Below are 6,750 nucleotides of genomic sequence, written 5' to 3' on the forward strand. Positions count from 1 at the left end.
ATATATATATATATATATATATATGTATATATATATATATATATATATATACACACACATACAGTTAGTTAGATATATATATATATGAAATATATTATATAAAGTGTCGTATAACCTGTATAATTTTCTGATTATTGGTAAATATCGTTAATACATCTGATGGCTGAGAGACTCGATTCATAGACAGCTTATCGTCTCAATCTGAACCTTGAGTAAAATTTATATAATTCCATTCTGATGGAAACCTTCTTTCCAAGTCTACATTAACTTTATCCTGTTCTCACAATGAATTTGAAGGCACTTAAATGACATGTAGTTGTCGCCATTCCGTCTTTAAACCCACCATGAAAAAAAAAAACAACAAAAAAACAACAACAACATAGAATAGATAGGAACTCTTTATATACTTACGTGATTGGAAAGTAGTTCTTCAGTCGGAGTATTCTCTCTAAATATTGTACCTCTGCAAAGCTGTCAGTTCTCAGAAACAGTCTGTATAAATGCATTTTATCTTATGATTTCTAGTTGTGTATTGATCGGTTATTTCAAGACAGCAGCTGCAATCAAAGAATAAGATATGAATTATTGAATAGATCACGTAAAAATGTTATACTAATTTTAAAATATTCCGATCGTTATAATTCCCACAACATCTTTACATGTCTTTATGTACATTGCAAACTTTTATTATAATTACAAAGTTTTTTTTTTTACCATAATTCATGCTTTATGTATATTCAGCATATTATTTTTCATTAAAAGCTAACTGTTATATCTTATTAAAATTTGCTCTCATAGTGTTATTATAAAACTGCTTTTTTTTCAGGTGAAGGAAATTTAATGAAATAAAGGCTAAAGTTAAATGAGCTACAGCAATAAACAGCTATTGCAGCTTAAATCAGGACATGGCAATCGCTCGGTTACGACGTCGCGAGTTCCAGTTGATCCGATCAACGGAACAGCCTGCTCGTGAAGTTGACGGGCAAGTGGCTGAGCACTCCACAGACACGTGCACCCTTAACGTAGTTCTCGGAGAGATTCAACTGGCCCTTTGAAATACAGATACAACAGAAATAGGAAGAACGAGTGAGAGAAAGTTGTGGTGAAAGAGTACAGCAGGGTTCACCACCGTTGTGGTCAAAGAGTACAGCAGGGTTCGCCACCACCCCTTGCCGGAGCCTCGTGGAACTTTAGGTGTTTTCGCTCAATAAACACTCACAATGCCAGATGTGAGAACCGAAACCGCGACCCTACGACCGCGAGTCCGCTGCCCAAACCACTGGGCCATTGCGCCTCTACATGTTTGTTATAAGTCTGTTTAAATGCAACATAATCCTCACTTAATTACTTCCACCCCACCAATCTACCTCCCCTTCTAGACACCAATTTTTAATGTTTTTATTGTCTCATATTTTCAGCTTAACCAACGAAATGTCAATGGCTTTCCATCTCTGCATCTGGCCTGTTCTCATGCAGTGGCTAAAAATGGCGACACACTTCTACGTTGGGCTGTTCAAATGTAAACCCCTCAATGTTCTTAAACATCCATATCTGTTTCTTTTGTGTTTTCATTATGTCATAAACCCATCATTGATTGTTCTACTTTCTTTCGCACTTTCTTTTATCACCATAATTATTATTGCACTTGTAACGTTTAGGTAATAGACGATGAGATGAAATAAAGAATTTAGCCAAGTAACAAGTTCGAATCCACTCTCCTTTTGATTCCATGCAAACAAAAAAACAACCCTTTCTTTCTTTTTCATATCTCTCTCTCTCTCTCTCTCTCTATCTATCTCTGTATCTATCTTTCTATCTCTCAGCCCTGTGTGGCTATAATAAAAAGATATCTATCTCTCCCCTAATATCTCACTTTTGTCTTACTCTACAATTTACTTTTGTCGCTTTATGTTCTATGTTCAAATCCTACCAGAGTTTCTATTGTCATTCTGGAGCTGATGTTATATGTACTAGTAATATCCAGGGGTTCATTTAACACAGTGCCCCCCACCCCACTCTGCTGTTCTTGTGTCTTAATACTATTGGAAAAATAATACCTTGTGGTATTTATTTCCGACCCATAACGTTCTGCGTTCAAATCTTGCTGGGGTTAACTATCCTTGCAAGATTGATAAAATACAATACCAACCATGTGCTGTGGTTCATATAATTAACAATAAACTTTCTTCCACTCCAAAATCTTGTGTCTATATTAGTTGTTCATTATACTATGTTTACATTACTGCTTTCTCTGGTGTGTATATATTGTTGCCCTACTGTGTAATGTGTCTATTTACTTCATACATGTGCGTCTATATAATTACTGATGTGAGTAGGTTATAGTTTTGTTTTGAGGAAGAGCAATGGCCCAGTGGTTAGGGCAGTGGACTCGCGGTCATAGGATCGCGGTTTCGATTCCCAGACCGGGCATTGTGAGTGTTTATCGAGCAAAAACACCTAAAGCTCCACGAGGCTCCGGCAGGGGAAGGTGGCGAACCCTGCTGTACCCTTCCACCACAACTCTCTCTCTCACTCTTACTTCCTTTTTCTGTTGTGTCCGTAATTCAAAGGGTCAGCCTTGTCACACGTTAAGGGCACACGTGTCTGTGGAATGCTCAGCCACCTGGAGGTTAATTTCGCGAGCAAGCTGTTCTGTTGATCGGATCAACTGGAACCCTCGACGTCGTAAGCGACGGAGTGCCAACAATAGTTTTGTTTTAATTATTTTTATTTTAATTATTCAATAACCTAATACTTATGAATTATCTCAATCTCTGTGCGGTTTATATTTTGTCTATAACTTTCAGGCAGCACTATGATGTGGAGACTTTGAGGTTAGCGCGGTTTGTTAACATATACATACAGGGTGGCCCAAAAGTAGGTTTACAGTTATTCAACTATCTCTTTCGCATTCATATATTAACAGTTTAGATCTTAATTATAAAAAAATATGAAAACAACTAATTAGTTAATCGTTAATTAGTTAATGCTAATTTAGTTAATTGTAAGATAGAAATTTTAAAGTAATAAAATGTTTTAAAAGAAATTTCAAGGCATATCATGAATTCACAAGAAAATAATCTTCGGAGAACAACACAATTTCACATGTAAACTCATGCGCAGATGATGCACATTACAACGAGACAAAATAGACTAAACAGAACAGAAGGAAAGACGTGGAGGAAAGATTTGCTGAAGAGGTCACAGATGAGTGATGAACGATTTCTTAACAATTGAGAATAATAATAAACGAATGAAGAAAGAATATATAGTGCGTGTGTTTTTTTTTATAAGAAAAGAGAAAACAAATAACCATCCCGAAATATAACAATATTTGTTTCAACAAGCGTTTTCACATCAGGGCTCTTGCGCGTATTTAAATATATGTTTTTATTTTATCAGTTTCATCCTAAAGCTGTGGCCATGCTGGGGCACAACAGTTTTTGCTACAGAGTTATTATTGTGAGCCTCTTCTGATATGTGGCATTTCGTGAATAAGGGAGTTTGATGTTACTACCCTCATTGGCACCTCCTGTTTCGAGGTAGATTCATCGGGGAGCCTCCACAGACAGAGATCCAGTTTTGATTTGACAAGGCCTACATCCACTTTGTGCAGGTTCCTGGCTCTACTCTGCATGCTTTAGCTTCATTAATATGGGGCAACAGCCCGGATACTTACTGATCAGACCACGTATGTTCACAACGGAGAAGAGCTCTATTTATTGATGAAAATAAATCACAATATCACAAATACCCATATCCATCCATCCATCCATCTATCTATCTATCTATCTCTCTGTCTGTATGCCTGTCAGTTTGTCTGTCTGTGTGTCTGTGTGTCTGCCCATCTGCCGGACAGTCGGTCTGCCTGTCCACCATTCTGTGTGTCTGTCTGAAGGAGAGGAAATTTTATTATGCGCTACATGAACCTGGTGACAAATGTGACAGTCAATGCCGCCTTAACAGCCTCTGCGATAGGTCAGGTGTAACCTGAGATGGCAACATAAGGTTCATTTCATTTGATGAACTTTATCATCCAAGAAATGGCAAGGTTTCTTCTTACAAACATTAGGAAAGCCATCTCATGTACATTATGGACGGGAGACACTAGATCTAACCCTCGCACTTCATTTATTCTTCTTTATGTCTCATTTGCCAGGAAGTATCTTTCTCATCGAAGGTCGGCGATTGTCGTACGCTGAAGAAGGGAACCTACCCTTAAACTAGAATCCGTATGTATCGCAGATCAAGATGGGAAAGATAACTTCCCTTGGCAAATATAGACAGGACACAGATGTGTGTCGATAGCCAGCTGGAGGAGATGTTCTCTTGGGGCTAAAAGCAACAGTAACATCCACCCTTAGGGGTCAGCCACATTTAAGTGGCAAATATACTTCACTTTATCGTGCAGTTACTGTTAATACTTCGTTCAGAGATTTAACATTGCTTCTTTTCTTCGTTTTCTGGGAAAGAAATTTTGCTTATTTTACACCTGCAAGGGAAACAACTAAATGGGGTCATTATTCATGGGAGGTAACTCCTAACATTCCCTTTCCTTTCTTTCTCCTCTCGACATGATGGGACCTAACTCTGTTTAAACCATTCAATTCTTTTACAAAGAACGTTCATTTTACGCTAAATTTAAGTAACGCCAATTACGTCTCAGAAACGAGAATTTTGTCTTTCTTTTTAAACGTATTAGCAGAAATTGTGCCATTTTATGTCAGTTGTGACACGCTAATCCCTAGTATTGTGTTTCCTCCTTTTACACCGTTCCCAATGCCGTGGATTACTGACTCACTTCATATAAACACTCCTTTCCCCGCTATCACATCTTTCAAATCCCTGCTGCTTCATTGTCTCTGCTTCCTCTCAGTTTATGCGTTGTCCTTACCCTCCCGATATTGTGGAAAACGAAAGCGAAATGTATGCGTCTAGAAATTTCGAAGCTATTGTGCTTGCGAGCGCGTTAGTGAGTGTATGCGCGCGTATGAATCCATGCATGCGTGTCCACGTATGTGCATCCAAGTAGCTGTAGGTGTTCAACTCCCGTCCATTGTATATATATATATATATATTTAACTGCTCTCGGGTCCCAAATAATAGGAGGGCGATTGGAGCAGGTGGGTTAAACATTTGCTTAAATTCATATAAACGGGTGGGTTGGAATAAACGGAGGTGGGGTAGTAAATCGGTAATTGTTTCGTGACGACAGTATAAAATTTTTTTAAAATTTTAGGTTGTCTCCTTTGGTTTTTTACTCTTGGGTCTCACATAATAGGGGGTGATGCACATTTATTTAAATTGATATAAGCGGCTATGTTGGAATAAACGGGGGTGGGTGGGAATCAGTAACTGTTCAGTGTATGTACGAAAATTAGGGGGAAAAGCATCTTAAAGCACATACGACACAACGAGGCAAAAGAAATAATTAAGAGGCAATTAAAATTAAAACAAACGTGTGCTTCGAACGTTCACTTTAGTTAAGATGTACATTTGGATAATAAAAATAAAGCTTTCGTAAATTATGGTAATTATGGGATTTTTGAAAAATGTTGTGGACTAAACCAGGGGCTTTTAAACTGTGGTCCGCAAGGACAAGACAGGGGGTTCGTAGACAGCAAAGACTTTTTATGGGAAATTTGATTTTATATGTTTTTTAATCGAAATCTTTTAATTGACAATAAACCTATTTTGTTAAATACTGTTAAATAAATAAATTTTAAAATATATGTTATTTTAAGCAAATATTTATGTATAAATTTCATAAGCGTTTATAAGGGGGTCCCTAAGGTAAAGCCTGTAATATAAAGGGGTCCGCAAGTCAAAAAGTTTGAAAACCCCTGAACTAAACAGATATTGATACAAACAACAGGTTTTAAAAAGAATGAAAACTAAAACACTTTGAAAAGAGTATAATTACCGTTTCATGAACTTGCAGTATTTATTATACTATCCATAATAAAATATAGCACTCCGTAAATAGGTATGAATAATAGATTCATGATTTTTCGTTACTGTCCTTCTGTAGGTTTCTCCGTTTCGATATTCGCTTCTTTACGGATCGCCAAGCTTCACGGACAGTTCTTAGTTTGCGTGGAATTTATGCTGGTGTTTGGTAGATAAAAACCGTAGAGAATTTAAAGACGTGTCAGTCAAAATAATAATGAAATCCTCCAGATTTTGTTATTTCATTTAATCGACTTCCGCCTTCCCATCAAACTGCTGAACTTGTGCCTAAGCATCGGGCAACGTGCTTTGCAACGTAGAGTTATGGTCCATCACATTCTAAGTTCAATCCCGCTGAGGTTAGCTTTACCTTTCATCCCTACGAGGTCGATAAAATAAAGCACCAGTAATGTACTGGGCCATTTTAATCCGTCTGTCCTTCCCCACAAATTGTTGGCCTTGTGACTAAATGAGACATCATTATTTAAAATTTTCAAGGCTGCCACTCTTTATTTTTTTCTAATACTAGAATTAGTTATTTAGTTTATATATCCTATTTATTTTACAACATTGTACTACTTGTTATGTGTTTTTTTTTGTTTTTTTTTGTCAAGTATAGGCGCAGGAGTGGCCGTGTGGTAAGTAGCTAGCTTCCCAACCACATGGTTCCAGGTTCAGTCCCACTGCGTGGCACCTTGGGCAAGTGTCTTCTACTATAGCCTCGGGCCGACCAAAGCCTTGTGAGTGGATTTGGTAGAAAGAAACTGAAAGAAGCTCGTCGTATATATATATATATATATA

At 37.3% G+C, this 6,750-nt stretch overlaps 1 long non-coding RNA gene across 1 annotated transcript in view; it reads right to left on the reverse strand.

Moving 5' to 3' along the window:
* The window catches only part of LOC128250442 (uncharacterized), a 7,995-nt gene extending 1,752 nt beyond the window's left edge, over positions 1-6,243 (reverse strand). Inside the window, exons 1-2 of the long non-coding RNA XR_008266456.1 lie at positions 5,924-6,243; positions 412-557 (exon numbers count right to left, since the gene is read on the reverse strand). This is a non-coding gene — a long non-coding RNA (uncharacterized LOC128250442). The remainder of the gene's footprint in view (positions 1-411; positions 558-5,923) is intronic.
* Between the last annotated feature and the right edge of the window lie 507 nt (positions 6,244-6,750).

The sequence above is a fragment of the Octopus bimaculoides genome, chromosome 21 (assembly GCF_001194135.2).
Source record: "Octopus bimaculoides isolate UCB-OBI-ISO-001 chromosome 21, ASM119413v2, whole genome shotgun sequence".
NCBI classification, from domain to species: Eukaryota; Metazoa; Mollusca; class Cephalopoda; order Octopoda; family Octopodidae; genus Octopus; species Octopus bimaculoides.